We start from the raw sequence: 16,926 nt of genomic DNA, 5'->3' as shown, positions 1-16,926 counted from the left end.
GGGACATCTGCCGATGTCGATTCCTATCTGTCAATTTTTATTTGTATTTCAGAATCGATCGCACGTGCGAACAAAGCATTAGCCTCAAAAAGGTGCCGCGGATACATACAGGTGATCTGGGCTATACAGAAAGCGGTAGCCATGTGCCTCGATTGAGCGAATCCTCTCAAGGTGCGAATGGCAGTGCAATGACAAGCAATATAGAGCCTCAGGAAATCGAGGAAAACTCGTGTGTGTTTTGAAACAAATGGCTACAATATAAGGAAATAAAAAAAATAAGGTGGCACGTGGCTATGAGAAAAAGGGTTAATTTTTTACTACAAATTCCCGCTTTCAATCAACTGTTTTGTCACGGGAGATGCTACCACGAAACCAAAAACTCTAGAAAACCGCACCTAATAACATTTCCCACTAGACCAAGCCTTAAATATGCACCCTATAGATGACGGTACAGGTTCGCATACATTTTAACCACAAATATCATCGGAATGAGAATCATATTTTATAGTGGGATACAACTCAAGAACGAAGTGGCTTTTCCCCGTCGTAGGACCCCCATCCAGCCAATGGCGTCGGCCGATTCTCATGAACCTACCAGAGTGACAATGCAGTGATGGGACTATCCCCTGTCATCTGCTACTCCCTGCATTGCCACGCTAACAGGAAGGGAGTCATTTGACGGGGAAAAGCGGCTATAGCATGGCAGTATAGCACATCACATAAGCAAAACATGTTTTCAGTCTTTTTATATATTTCATATTATTTCAATACCTTCAAGGCCACAGGGGGCGTAACAGAAGGGAGTGGAAGAAAAAAACGCGTAATTCATCAGACATATCGTCTCGTATCCTGTTTTGGCGTTCTTTTCGCGAAAATTCACAATATCTAATATAACGTAGTTATATACAAGGTCAGCTCGGACGAAAAGATGCCAGTAGATTAGGCAACAAGATAATAATTAAGCAGGAAGTAGTTATCTAGAAGTAACTGCTAGCAAGTAATTAAAATCAACACCATTGCAGATTATACAAAATAGATATAAAAACACCCTATTACGCTAATTAGGAAAGCCCACTGTAAAGAGACACGATACAAAGAAAAATGGAGCAGAGAGTGCACCTGAAGGCATGGTGAGTGTAACCGGAAATCAGAAACATACAGGAAAATATAAACACATAATACTAATATAGGAAAGAAATACTAGAGGACAAAATAAATATTTTATGCTGTAATATCCAGTGGGAATGTATTCCAGAAGGCGACAGAGGAAATATGAACACTATGTTTACCACAGTGGACACACTGTCCGCGACCTTCGCGCTGTGTTAAGATATGCAAAACCAAGTAACCTGCGCCACTATCCTCGTATACCGCAGTTAGTACGGGCCTTGGGTAAAAGATAAGCTTCGTTCCAAGCAAATCTGGTGAGAGTATTTACTAAAAAGCAATGAGGTATCAGCATGTCGCTAAGAGGGTTATTATTTCGTTTAAATAAAACAAAAGTTCCAAGGTGAAATTTAGCACGTTTCTCTACTGATAGGATGTAATGGGTTTGTAATAATATTTGAGCTTTTCATAATGTGACCTAAAAGTTAGTACCGTGATAGCCCCCCCCCCCCCCCCCCCTTTTTTTTTTGCAGATTTTGTATGAAATGTAAGTGGCTGACATATGTAGTGCCCCAACATAGAACACAATAAGTCATGCGTAAGTGGGTAAAAGCAAGTATGTACTAAGGAGTGTTTGATGGCTAAATGCACAACTCTCTATACGTCTCCCTTTCTCAAAATAAATCTTATTCCGTACGAGGTTTTCTTTTATGTTTAACACTATCAGGAACAAATTTATGATTGCATTCCAATCAAACAACTAGGTAATTGCAGGTACGGTATGATTAGAAATAAACGGAACTGGAAGAATTGAAACTTGGGCGAAATAGCTACTAGATTTTATGGTGCAACAAACAGCGTAGGAAGACATTCGGGAAGAGCGTGGACTGGATGGCACATAGCGCTGTCGTCCTGTCCGTGCCATTTAGTGCGCTCTTTAGGCAGTGGATGTTCCTTCTTGGCAGACTGGAGAGACTGCACCTGGCTTCAAAATCTGCGCATGCGTAGCTTAAAGCTTGCTGCGATGCACCTCGCGCTTTGTATGATCTATTGCATATCGAAAGCCCTCCGACTGCAGAGCGTCGCCTGGAGGCGGTGCTCCCGCGAGCCGAATCTAATCCGCCGTGTTTCAGCACAGCTGGCGCCATCCAGCGGCGTCTGCGCGCAACTAGCGCTAGAAAACGTCATCAGGAGCGGTGGCGTTGGCCGTCCTTGGAAGGCCGAACAAGTGCGAGGGCAAGAGGAAGAGCAGGAAAGAGGCACCGCTCCCTCGCAGACTTGTTTGTATGCTCTCGGCGTCACAGGAGGGCGCGCCGCTTCGCGCAGTGCAGCGTAGTGCCGTCAGTTGGGAGGAAAGAAAGTGTTATCTTCTTGAGGCGATTACACCCCGATATCGCTATATGCTCCGTCTCATTTCAGAGTTTTTACCACCAGAACAACAACTGTTCACCTGCGCAGCTGCAAATAAACAAAGAAACTAAGTTTCTTTTCGATCTGCGGGTGCATTTCGTGCTCTACTGTCCCAGTCCTCATAGCTATAGTTGGAGCGCTTGCTTAACGCCACTAAGACCTAATAAGCACTGTGAGATGGATGCGCGACTGTTGATCTCAAGGGAGCAGGCACGAGCACTATGATGATTCTCCAGAAGTTGTCCCAGTTGAGCACGACTTCCAGGACAGGCAAGACAACGGTGGCCCAACCATAGAGCCAGATGGCCGGCTGTACGTTTTCGCACAGTGCGAGAGCAGCATGACTTATGCTGAGGGCAACTATTCAACTTCACGCCACTAGCGCTGATGTTCCCCGCTGCACCTTAGTGCAAGGGGCTAGAACAACCTCGATGTGATAACTAACGATACATCTCGCCAGTCTGCGGCTCTTCTTTGTTAAATATTTGTATAGGGCAATCATACTCGAGAAAGCTGAAGGTGTGCAGTCATAAAAGTTAGAGATATTCGTAATATAATCTTCAAACTATATATCTACGCAGCATACATTTTGGACACATTTCTTTACTGCACCAATTATGTTATCCTTAAAAGAAATAGCATGAGGGTTGACACTCTTTAACGCGACGTTAAGCGACAACTGTTTGCGTTGTTGAATGTAATATCGTTTATTAATTATTACTAGAGTTCGCGTGGTGTCACTTTATGGGGGTCACTTGTCACGTCACTGTTTTCGGAACACTCAACTTGGTGGATTGCAGTGACGTCATCCGTGACATCATTGCATGCTCACCAATCAGCTTGGCGCGGTAAGGGAAACCTGCCCTTAACAGCTCACATAAGCGAACTCTATACACATTGCATGCCTACTACTACTCACTGCCGCGCAGTTTTCTGGCACCGGAATGATAACTCCAACTGTCACCAACAAATCAAGGGCCGAACTAGAGCATTCGGAACCGATTTGGTGACACGATCCGTTCTTCAGTGTGGAATCATATCTTGGCATAACGCAGCTAAATACATAGAACAGATCGACTTAACTGATACCTAGACTAGTCATGTGAGAGGGGAAACAATTTAGAACAGTAACAACTACAGGCTCCCCAGCCCGCTCTTTAATACTGCGCCAAAGAAGCTTGAAACGTTCCATTTCCTTTTTCCTTTCTTCTTCGACACGATGGATTTTCCCTTACCCTGTCCGCGTAGTTTCTTGCCCGTTTTTTTTTATTCCACGTATTAAGCATAAACTCATTGTGTGCTGCACGCATATCATTTACACGTTAATACCATTTACTCATTAGGTGCTTCCCTCTCTCCTTTGCTTTTTCCACAAGAAACAGCACGTCACGCGTACACGTCACACGTTCTTGAAAACGCGTTTAGGCGGCGAGCTTGCTTTCACAGGAAGACACCGGTGAATCTTGGACTCGCCATGTACAACAGCAGCGACGCTCTACCTGCAAAAGCATCATTCCTCATGATCCTTTTTTCTTTTTTTAGTTCGTTTCGCAACTATTTTTTTCATCACTTCCCAAACAACGCGAAAACTCATCTTCGGCGCTTTTTTTTTTTCCGCAGTCACCTCCAGTATCCCTCGCTTTGAGCGGCTGGTTCAGTATTGTGTGTCTTACATTACAAACAATACGTCATCCTCCATCATCCCCAACGTCATGCGGCAGCGACTAATGCTGCAAAGCAGAATGGAATGCACAGAGTTCCTTGACTCCGTCCAATTCGGCGGCGGACCGCTCCGTCTTCAGAGCCAGGACGTATTTAGACGCGGGAGAACAAGTATGTAAACTTGGACCGCGACTGACGAAAACCCGTTCTTTTCACGAGGTCGAAAACCGAAAGGAGTCGGCCGCGCGTCTGTTAGCTATACAGTCGCAGTTCATTATAGTTGTCTTCGTGCAAGCAGAAATACCTGCCGATATTTGTCGGTAAGATAAATGCAAAAGAACAATAAGCAGGAGGATACTGTATAATAGAGCTTAATCTTCAATTTATTCTCGGATGAATAAACGTCTTAGCAGCTATTCGAAAATTAAAATTCAGGGGGCCACTTTGTTGGCCTGAAGTGCGTTGAGGCGAAAGCCTCTTGCGTGGTGTTGCTGCTTGTGTCGTGAAGATGTTGATTATGGAGAAGACAATTACGAATTAACCAATCACCAATCAATCCGCCTGAATTAACTAATTTTAATTGACTAATTATTGATTACTAATTGCTAATTAACTAGGCGTAGATAATTCACTATTGCTACGACATACTGCCGACTGATGACGTAACCAGTTTCACAGCTATAGTGTGACACTTTTCTGCGAGCATCTCCGGTGGCGAGTCATGAGCCTATAAAGGCTCTCGCCTTGAAATTTGCCAAAACAATTGGTCTACGTGCAGTTTCGAACGCCCCACCTTTCGCCGTTGCCAAATTTCGCTCCTATTGAGAGTAACCTGTTGGTGGCTACTGTATATCAGACCGGCTGGGGTAATCAAAAAAATCAACGCTGTGACTTCGAGGCCCGTGTAAAACGATCTAACTGCAACCGTTGTGTCAACTTCAGCTTATGTGATCGTTAAGAAACCTCATCAAGCTCCTTTACGAAGCAGTGGAGCATATACGAAACAAGTAGCTTATGAGAAAAGCTTTACGAAAGATACATCGCCGCCGAGCTAAGCGTTTTTCAAACCGAGAGAAAAGCTGTGGTATGGTGAGAACAGATTCCTTCTTCAGATATGTCTTTGCACTCTTGCTCAGTGACTAATCTGCACTGCTGACCGCAACAACATAAACTTGTTGGGTGAGTTGGTGATCCATAATAATAGAGTAGCGCGTAACAAGACAGGTCAAAAGGAGGAACACAGAACGACACGAGCGCTTTAGGTCTTCGCACACAGCCTACGGGACATCCGCGGAACTTTGTAGGATCATATGTATTGCAGTGATGAACGTCTTTAAAAGGAAACGAGGTGAGAGGGGGGGGGGGGGGGGGTTTGCAGCCTCAGAAACTGTCGTACACCCTTTTTCGCAATGCGACAAGTTATTGATGCAGATAACTCATGCGTGGATAGTTCCTAGCGAGCTGCGATTTTCAGCCCAGCCCTTTATATAAAGAAAGAGAGATAGAAACCCACGACGACTGTCGAACAGAATCGATGCCAAACACTGATCGCCAAGGTCAGTGCATCTATTATGGGCGGTCCCAACGAAACCCACGAAATGGTTCCTCGAGGAAACGACCTCGTGACCAGCCGCAGGTACTTCCCCTTGCGTGTCTGGTTCTCTTTCCATCAACCGCGCGGACGCGAAGCCGTTTATCAGCCCCAAGGGGAACTCCGAAGAAGGAACTCGCAGATGTCGCCAAATCCAGAAGCGCGTAGACTGAAGTAATTACGTGCACTAGGCCATGTCGCGCGGAAGAGGAACCGCACAATACACAAGCCCTGTACATACGTCTAGAACACACCGCTGCTGTCATGGTTAAATATACAGTTGAACTTTGCTATAATGAAATTCAAGTTGCCCGGCAACATTGTAGCCATAGCTTCGTTACAACCCGTGTTGACCGAGCCTCCAAGGAAAATAGTTATTCTTTCGTTATATCCATTATTTCGTTATAAACCGTTTCGTTACAACGAGGCTCGACTGTATCGTGAGTGCACAAAACAGTGACATTCGTTATGGGTACACATTTTTTTGTGCGATATAAACGGTCACAATTAAAATGCAAAGTTCCACATTGTATAATTAAAATTCCAAAGAGGCACCACTACTTCCTGCGAAGCAGCACGGCGAATGAGGCTTTCAAAAGTCCCCTCCCCACACTCCCAGCTCACGCCGGTAATTAAGTCGTATAGTGCGCTCAACAAATTCCAAATAAAGATTCACACTCCGTACCTAATAACCTGTATATACGCGCATTTCTTGCATGCAGCACACGCTCAGCAACACTACAGGATGAAGGCAACAGTGCAGGATTCGGCGCATCATGCAGCAGTTCACTTTGCGAAGGGGACCTTGTAAATTACGCTTGTTTCCACCTATAGGAGCATTCGGTAGTTTGGCGCTTTCCTAAAAACTGGAAGGTAATAAGCTCCAGCCTGCTCCGCTAACATTAGAAAAGAAGGCTTAAACCAATACCGAAGTAAAATTAATGTGTCGAAGGGAGGAATTTTTTTTATTTTTTTAACCCACAAGTGAAAATAGATCACTGCTGTGCTCCTGCACAGGTATGCGGATTGATACTTCGCGTCTAGACCTCTGCATATGTGCACGGCTACTTTTCTCACCGTGCATAAATAGCTCCACGAATAAGTGCACCGCAATACGTTGAGAGGCGCATAGCATGCAAGTCTACATGTTAACGCAGCTAATTAGGACGCCACACCCAGGAGCCGCGATTAAAACCGCCTCTAGCGCACTGCACAGAACTGGGAGAGGCCACTAATGCACGCTCGAGGCGCGTGGGCCCCACGGGCTAGCCGCGCCACCGGCCTCTCCTCCTCGAGGATCGCGCGCGGCGTCGTCCGTCCACTTTCGAACTGGTCGCGGTCGCACCCGACCCAGATTCCACTGGGGGGCTCGCCGCAGTCGCCGAGGCAAGCCCACGGAAAACGCGGCCGCCGCACACACACACAAGCAGACTCTGCTGGTGCACACTAGAGGCGAGGCCCTTCTCCGCCACGATCTGTTTTCCTATCTTCTTTCCGGTGAAGCGCTGGAGGAGATTGCCGGCCGACGACGTAGCACGCGGTCGCCGTTCAATGAGATCGGTGGCAGTGCCGGCCCGGCGTGCGACGTGAAGGCATGCCGTCCAGAGGCGCCGACGTACATAGATACCCGTATACTGCGCGCGCGGTTAGCTAGTGTGCTGCAGCAAGAAGAGGAGGGGGGTCGCCGCTATGTAGAAGGCAAGGCAAGGACTCTCTTGGCTGTTTGGCCAAACCGGCCCAACGAGTCCTGCGCTCTGATGCTGCTGCCGCGGCTCCTGAAGCCTTGACGATCCCTCCCAGCACCTCATTCTGGGACGTCCTCTTAACGCCGCTGTCAAACTCCGCGACAGCGCGCGGTAGCAGGTGTTTGGCGGCTGTGCAACGCAACAAAACAAAGGGGCAGCGGTGTGAGCTATTGCTGCCGCATCGGAACAGAAGCGGGTGAGAGTGTCCTTGGGGTCTCTGGCGTGAGGACAAACTCTGGTCAGTGGTATACCGAGTGCTGAGCCGCGGTTGTGGCCCTACTGTCTACTACGCCTTGTAGACCTGACACGTAAGCTCGGATGACACACGAGACAGGGCCATTCCTCGAGCATGCATTCGCAGTGCCAGTGTACAATTCTCCAATGTGCACGTGCCCCAGAATATCAATGGAGACTATTTCCGTAAAACAAGCGAAACACGCACGGAAGAAGTTCACCCTTCCAAGGCTTCGGCTACAGCCAACACGCCTCTTTTGTGCAAAAATTTTAGTGGCCAACAGTTTTGGCGCGTCGAGTTATCTTGCAATTTATGTGGTCAACAACGCATTGCACCTTGTTTGTGAAGAACGAGTCGCATCACATGAGTGAGTGAGTGAGTGAGTGAGTGAGTGAGTGAGTGAGTGAGTGAGTGAGTGAGTGAGTGAGTGAGTGAGTGAGTGAGTGAGTGAGTGAGTGAGTGAGTGAGTGAGTGAGTGAAAACTTTATTGAACCAAAAAGGTTGCGTTGTCACCGCCGTGGATGCGGTGTTAGGTCCAGGCTTCAGGCGATGGCCGCGGCTTTCGGCCTGCAGGCGACCTCCAAGGAGAATAATCCACCACCAGCTTCTGAACTTCAGGTTCCGAGCTGGTTACCGCAGTCTCCCACTGTTCTTTGTTGCTAATATGCCATTCTGGCCTAGGCCTAAGCCTGGGGCGTCCGTACATCATATGTGCAAGGTTCCCTTTTGGATCCTTACACATGGGGTACTGTGGTTTAAAGTTAGCGGGGTACATTAGGGCGCATCACATGAGCAACAGTCTCTCAGTAATACCGTTTTCGTACTGAACCCCCCCCCCCCCTCTCTCTCTCTATAAAACAGTATTTCGCAAACCATAAGAGCGCCCGCGCCATTGGGGGCTACAAACGTTTTTGTTCCCGTCGACATTAACAAGGATCTGTTAACATAAATTCGAAACGTACTTGGAGACTAGCAACCCACTACTAGGTAGAATCTTATTTCACATTTTCAGTATCATATTGCTGCAATGAATTCTGGGATTTCCTATCTGTAATATGTAATACCGGTGGCAACAGTGCAATGACCTGATAGCACCGCTTACTTCCGCCTATTTCATTTAGTTCAAGCACTGCTCATTCTGTCCATTAGCCTGATCACCTTTTACAACCTCTCGTTCACGGCCCGCTGTGTGTTGCTAAAGCGACGTATTGCATGTTGTGTGCTCCATATGTGTGAATAATTGATCATTTTGCACTTCTGTTCGCCTCCGAGATCGGGAAGGGCCGAAGCCGCTGCGGACGTCAACCTCTTCTTGAATACTTATGTCAATCTTAACGAATAAACGAATTAACAAACAAGCCCAAACCACTTCTCCTAAAACATCGTCCACGTACAGACCGAGCCCTTCCTCGAACGGAACCTATTCATCATGCCACGTCGTTGAACAAATGCTGCATTGATGGCCATACTTCATTTTGACAGGTGTCGATTAATGACTTTCGACCACCCATTACTAAGTCGGTACTCGTTCTCGGTTCCTAACAGGTCGCTCACCTGTGTCGCTCTCTGCACGTTCGAATAGTGAAAGCACGTTCAATCATCTCGCTGGCAATCGGACGGCGTATCATTGGGTGCACTGAAGCTTCACATTGCATGGCTTATTTCTGGTTCCCAATAAGCCTGTCGTGGTTCAGTCTTGACGTCAAGAACTTAATCAACTCCATGAAAGTACCCCTGGCAGCTTTTTTCTTGAGTGCTGTCATAGATCAACTCCCTTGCTCAATAGGTTTTATCCTCTCTCACCCTCCCCAAGTGGCCCCGCGTGTAAACAAGGATCGTGAATAGAAACTCAAAACGACCGCAATGGTATTTCGACCATTAGCGAGAGCAGCATAATGACAGGACATCATGCAGATTGCTTGCGAACGAGCCAAGAGGTTCCCAGTTGAGATGACGCGGAACGAATGGGTTCAAGAGTCGAGAATAAGTGATTTATATGCAGGGAGTTAGCAAGTCCATCCTAACAAAAACTTTGAAGCAGGGAGGAGACATACGTCGTGATTTTACCCGCAGAGCGGCGTGCGAGCGCAACTAACCTTCCGATTTTCGTAAAGCATGGCCTCAGGGCAATTGGTAGCCGCAGCGACTTTTGTTCAGTTTTGTTCTCTAGTTCTTGTTTGAATTGCTCTAGCTTGAAAATGGGGACAGGGTTGTTCAAACAAGATGAAGTACCAACTGGTCCCAGTTTTAGCTCTTATGTTGACAAGTGTATGCTTCACTGCACGTTACATGTGCATTGCGGCGAAGAGCTTCAACTGCGTGCTCGTGTTTACGGGCTCGTAGCAAGTAGCGCCACCTCACGAAAGAATTTGAAGTGAAAATGGTAAGGAAAAAAAGTAATGATGGGTAAATACTAAAAAAAAAACATGGACAGGGGTTGAGGTGCAGGTCAGAGAGCTCAAATACTGACCAGGCTTTAAGGTTGCGAATATGAACGACACTTAGTTGACGATGTGGAAGGCTACCTAAATAGAACGACATGAGGCGAAATACGTACATCACAAAGCACGGACAGGGCTCCTTTCCTTTTGCTTTGTTCTATGCAAAAAAAAAGGGGGGGGGGGGGTAAGATTCATCGGTTTGCCTCTGCAGCTTCTTGTTCTATGGTAAAATACTCCTTAGCCGCTGATTACACGTCAGAAAGTGAAGATGCAGAAATAACGATTGACGCAAATGAGGCAATGAAGCGGTTAGCCCTCGCCTACAAATAGCGCCCACAGTTTGTCGCATGTGAATGATTGTGCTATTCAAAAACCCACTTCCATTAGAATCTGCCTTGCTTTTCTAATTGTTTTGTGCTTCATTCGACCATGGTAGAACGTGCTGAAGAAATAAGCCAGTCAAAGGGACTTTATTACAAATTTAATCGGTTTGTAGATAAGTCTTATTGTGTTTTGGTAATCAGATGGCAACATATGTCAAAGAGAACGGGCACCAGACCTGTGCACATGTGATCGACGTCAGGAGGCGTGACTTGCGGGCCGGGAGTGTGCCGCCGTTCATAATCACATACCTTAGTCCGTCCGATCGAATCGCGGGTATCGAGACGTTCCCGCCCACGAGCGACGCATAGCGGAAGAGGAAGGTATACACATTGGCGCGCTGTAGTATTCGAGGTCGGACCCTTCGTGGGTCGACTTGGCGCCCGCATCGACGGTGTGGCGTGACCACGGGAACCTTGAGCGATGGTAATTACGGCTACTCGCGAGAGGCGATACTGCTCATATGTACAACAATGCAAAAAAGGGCCTATGCGAATAAATCGATAATATGCTTGTTTGTTTACCTTTAAACATTAGTTCGTTTATCCCCCTCCTACCCGCCGCGGTGGCTCAGTGGTTAGGGCGCTCGACTACTGATCCGGAGTTCCCGGGCTCGAACCCGACCGCGGCGGCTGCGTTTTTATGGAGGAAAAACGCTAAGGCGCCCGTGTGCTGTGCGATGTCAGTGCACGTTAAAGATCCCCAGGTGGTCGAAATTATTCCGGAGCCCTCCACTACGGCACCCCTTCCTTCCTTTCTTCTTTCACTCCCTCCCTTATCCCTTCCCTAACGGCGCGGTTCAGGTGTCCAACGATATATGAGACAGATACTGCGCCATTTCCTTTCCCCAAAAACCAATTATTATTATTATTATTATCCCCCTCGTTTAACCCCTCCCTCCTTTATCCCTTCCCTTACGGCGCGGTTCAGGTGTCCGCCGATATGCGAGACAGATACGGTGCCATTTCCTTTCCCCCAAAAACCAATTTTATCCCCATTTGTTTCTTTTTTTTTTGTACCAGCAGCTGCCATACATTTCTGGCATTGCGATACGTTGACAGTACTACATTTTGACTCGGGAAGTTCTCGACATTTCGGACTTTTTGGCATAGAGAAGTTATTAGAAACAACAGCATCTTTTCTTTTTACAATTTCCGTATATTCAACTACAGAACGCAGTTGAAACTAGCGTGAGGTTCGAAACACTGGAAAAGTTAGTCCCGATGGATGTTCCTCTTCTGTTGAAGTGTGTGTCGACGTGGATAGAGAATTACATGACCGATGAATGCAAAAAAAAAGTCACTGAAGAAACTAACAGCGCTTAAAATAATAAATAAACGATACAAAGCTTTCCACTCCCTTTCGAGTACCAAACAAGGGAAATGCTGCCGCCCTTGAAAGATATTCGATCAAGATTTTACAGACTGTCTATGGGCTGTGTCAAGAAATTTTTGCAAGTGCGCCTTCAGATTCCAAGGTCCCACGGACACAAGAATGTCACGAGTTCGTGCGCCAGGCAGACACAAGCATTTCCCGCTGGTGCCGCATGCGAATCGCGAACATCTGAGCAGCCTCGGAACGTTAATTTCCGTCACGCCGACTTTGCGATGGAGAGGCGACCAGCTCCTTCGTGCGCAGTCTGCCCTCTACGCCCGGGGATAGCCGCTACACAAGACCTTTGTGCAGGACACAGCGCGATGCTCTCTAAATATCAGCAGAAGCCAGTACTGGAGAGTTTTAGCATAGCGCTATCGGTGAATCTGTCCCACGGGGACCCGGTTGCCCCTGCGCAGTGGCAGGTGTGAGTCCTTTTGGCGGGTGTGGGTCTGCGCGTGCGCAGGTAGCTACCAGAGGCAGCAGTTCACCCCAGGGCGTCACCGGATCGCGCTGTGCTAAAACTCTCGATCACCATACTTTTTTGCTCTCTTCCGTTCAGTGTTCTCGTTCGCGGATATTTTAGATGACTGCGTTGGAACGAGCTCGGAGCGTTCCCGAGCACGAACGCATAGACACAGGGAAAAAAAGCAGGTACCCGGGCGTGCCGTTTTTATTATGATGCTTTGTCTTCATATAGTAGGGGCAATTAAGGTAGTGATAATCTGATACACTGCCGGTTGAGGATACTTGGTAGGGCTGATAATGAATAACATATATACAGCCGTCGCCGTCAGCCGTCGCCGTCAGCCGTCGCCGTAGCTCAGTTGGTAAGAGCACCGGACGCGATATTCGGAGGTCGTGGGTTCGGTTTCCACCGGCGGCATGGTCGTTTTTCCTGCTGCTTTATAAGTAATCTTCTTTAGGCGATAGATCAATCCAAGTATTGTTATCCCACTGATTAGCACTGCACATTAAAAAACCTTCCCCTTGCACCTTGGTTTCGGTGACTGTTGACTCCCTTCATAAGTTTATATATATATATATATATATATATATATATATATATATATATATATATATATATATATATATATATATATATATATATATATATATATATATATATATATATATATTCATTATCAGCCCTACAAAGTATTTGCGCAAGTATATACAACCATTTTTTTCTGTAATACGCTAGTTTTGATAACACTCACCATGGTGTGTGATCCGCACAAGCAAGAAATCCTCTTAGCGGTTATACAATACACCCTCTTTCATGCTCCCATAAGAAAAGCGACCTTTCTTTTGGTTACTATCCACCTCTCCGGGAAAAAGCTACAGTTTCTATCGTAAACATCCGCAACGACTTAAATATTTGTTACCAATGCCCGCACAGAATTTGCAGCGTCGAAGCAACTCCGGAAATGACGCACGCGTAGTCGACACGTGCAGTAACAGCGGCACGCGTCACCTCTGCTGAGCGGCCGCATTAACAGCCCCCGGTGGGCCGCGTAACGGGCGAAAACACCTCACCTCACCTTCGCGAGCTCTCTGCTCAGGCCGGCTCCGAAAGAGCCAGCGTCTATAGGAGGCGCTCGTAATCGAGAAACACGCCCTTTTCTCGATGACGTCAGGCTATGCAGAGTGTGTCGGCAACCCAAGGACGCATAGCGCAGTCGGGAAGGCAGGCTCTTCAAGACGGCGGCAGCCTCAAGCTTTTCCGCACACGTTCATAGCTGCCCAATGTCAAGTGTTCGTGAAATGTGTTGCGCAAGTAACGATGATGAATGCGCTCCGGTTAACCAACTTACGGGCCAGCTTCGCTTTTGAAAAGAATAAGCAACCCGCCGCGAACGTTTTAATCATATCTTTGTCTATCTCTTTGAGCGAGTCGCTCATAAAGCGATAGATATGCCGCGTGTCGCAAGAAAGCCTGTTTTTTTCTTCTTCTCCACATTGCAGCAGCTTTCACAGGCCTTGCGGTGTAGGTGAACAAAATTCTCGGAAAGGAGCTGTCGCTGAGAGCTACCTTGGAAAGCTTCTTGACTGCGATCCAGGGTGCGAGGTCCTCGCGGCTCCCGAGATATAAAACACGAACAGTGGTACAGCAGGTAATTCTGTTGCGATGCCTCCGCGCAAGGCAGATCTGTCCAAGATAGAATTCCTGGGAGAGTAATCTGGTTTCTATAAAGGTGCGTGCTCGTGCTGATAATGCTGGGCGATGGCAGACATTGGTTTCAAGCCGGGAAGCTTCCCGTATCACAGCGTAAAGACAGTCGCTGTGACATTCGTTTTTGTACAGATCTGCGTTTTGGGCTCAGCTCAGAGCAAACGTTCCTAAAAGGCATGCAGCGCGCACGAATACGTTCGACTATGGAAGCCTACAGTGAGGCGCTCAGGGATACAATTAACGATAGCTTTTCATTTTAATATGTCGCGATAGCTACATTACGGTAGCATTTCGAGCCTTCAGCGTGGCGCCACCCTGTGGCTGCGCCGTCACGCTGTCACGTGGTTGGCCACGTGGTGCGGGGCAGCTGCCGGCGGCGCGGCGCCGTGGCTGATCACGTGGTTGGTCACGTGACCAAGTTCCGCTCAGCGAGCTGTAGCTATCGCGTCACTCCAGGTTTAACCAGAGCTAAACCACTGCCAATTTTTTTTCGTCGGCGCTCGTCATCTACCCACACCTTCTTCATATACTCGGTGGTGACAGACAGCGCCATCAATGACAACCGATGGATAACGTGGCAAAACACATGTAACGGCAAGCGGCACATTTTTAGCCCTTCTTTAAGAAAAATCCCGAGTTAACTCTCTCCTTTAATGTTCCATGATGGCCTACCATATGCACCAAGCCTCGGAAGTCCCTCATTCGCGGTAGAAAATTGTGTTGATGCAAACCATCGGGAAATGACCACCGCTACATTACAGTTTACAATGCGAACAGTCTCGAAATCACCGTGGGAAATGCGTCACCTGCACGAAACAGCGCTATCTCGTAAACTGTACAGCCACCGCAACACTTCACTCGAACGCGCATGGCGCCTCTCCAGAAGTCGCATACAAGACGCACCACCTGTAAGAAGTAAACGCAGACAGTTACCGTAAGGAGAGCGATATGGATTACACGTTCCTGACACCGCAATATCAATGAACTCAAGCTCTGTGACCAGTCGAGGCGAAAAGGCCAATAAAGTGTTCGTGCTAAGCGCGACGGCGGGTGGGCGGACGAAAATCGCGAAGAGCCCCGAAGGGAATTCACGTACGCCACCCAGGATACTCAAACAGCCACTCGTGCTTGAAACGCAGACGAGAAAAAAGTCAATAGACGAGAAAGCGTGCAGTGAAGGCACACCCTCGCGACAAGTGGAGCGCGCCGGCCTCTCATCGAGTGGCACGCGAGTGGCGACGCCTCTCAAAGGCCGATCGGCGTTGCGCAGTCAGCAGCGCGTGACAGTATACGGCGCACCCAGTGCGTGCATGTAGTACGCACGCGTGTTTGCAAGCTCGCTTTTCACAGCCGAGATCACGACCAGCTCGGTCTGGTCAACCGAAGTAGTGCCAGCAAGAACGGCGCGCCCAATCAACGCCCCACGGGGCGCATTTCGCCGACCTGCGGATTGGCACGCGACTGGCGTGTTCTAAGTGTCCTCTGAGTAGGGCCTTGGGTACAATTATTGCTGTCGGCATGGAGAGAAGAACACCGAGTACAACTGCGGCAAGCTGGCTTCTCTGCATAATGCATATATGTATTGTTGGAGCGTGCCAAAATGAAGTAGTCTCAAGCGAGATTGCTAAGAACCTCCAAGCTCTCAAGGCGGTACAAAGAAGATAACTGTCCGACACGCAGCATTATATTAAGCATGCCACAGAGTATGCCGCAGCGTATGCCACAGGGCATCTCTCAGGGCATGTCATAGGTCTCGTCCCGGGGCATGTCAAAGGGCATGTCCCAGGGCATGTCATAGGGCATGTCTCAGGAATGTCCCAGGGCATGTCATAGGGCATGTCCCAGGGCATGTCATAGGGCATGTCCCAGGGCATGTCATAGGGCATGTCCCAGGGCATGTCATAGGGCATGTCATAGGGCATGTCTCAGGGAATGTCTCAGGGCATGAATCCGATATGAATCAGGCTATGCCTCATGGTAAGCCACAGGGTATGCCACAGAGTATGCCACAGGACATGCCACAGAGAATGCCACAGGGTGTCTGAGGGCATGGCCGCGGGTTATGACAGGTTGACATGCCGCAGGGCATTTCAGAAACAGGAAGCTTATGAAAAGAGAAAGTAGTGGTTATTGATTTTTGATCTCACGTGCCATAGCAAGGCTGTGGACAAGGATGTATTCTGTAGCAGAGTGCTCCGGGTTAATTTAGACTACCAGTTGCAGTTTGATGTGCACACAAATAGAGCATCAGCGGTCGGGATCCGAAATCGAGTTCAGCAGTTGAACTCCACTCCCACCGAGCCACCACGGCCTGTAATGCTTACCAAGACAGCAGGCAAGAGCGTGAAGTTTGTTATCCGTGGATAGAGAAATTCACTTGATGTGCACAAGCTTTGTCCGAAAGAGAGACCTTCCTTTAGAGTACGCGGCTCGTGGTTGCATAGCTGCCCGCTGCACTAGTGGTGCTCCGACAGCAAGGGTTATTCAAAAATCAATGCAATAAAACCTTTCCCAAAATTGACCAATTAAACCACGAAAGTAGATTCCTTGCTTCCCCTGTTGTCTTCCTGATCATGATGCGCTCGGCTCCCCTACCATCAGAGCTCGTTGTCCTCTTCGTGACTCTCAGTGACCCGGCTTAAACAATGCGCGGTCAAGACCACGACAACTTTCTTGACACGGAAGCAAGACCTGCTGCGCACCCTGAACTGGGCATGGAGCTACCGCCATATTACGGTATACCCCAGCTCGCGTCGTCACAATGAAGGTCCCGGGACGGAAACCACCGAAAGGGCAGAATAGCT

Source organism: Amblyomma americanum, chromosome 2 (assembly GCF_052857255.1).
Source record: "Amblyomma americanum isolate KBUSLIRL-KWMA chromosome 2, ASM5285725v1, whole genome shotgun sequence".
NCBI classification, from domain to species: Eukaryota; Metazoa; Arthropoda; class Arachnida; order Ixodida; family Ixodidae; genus Amblyomma; species Amblyomma americanum.
Note: the sequence above shows the minus strand (reverse complement) of the source record.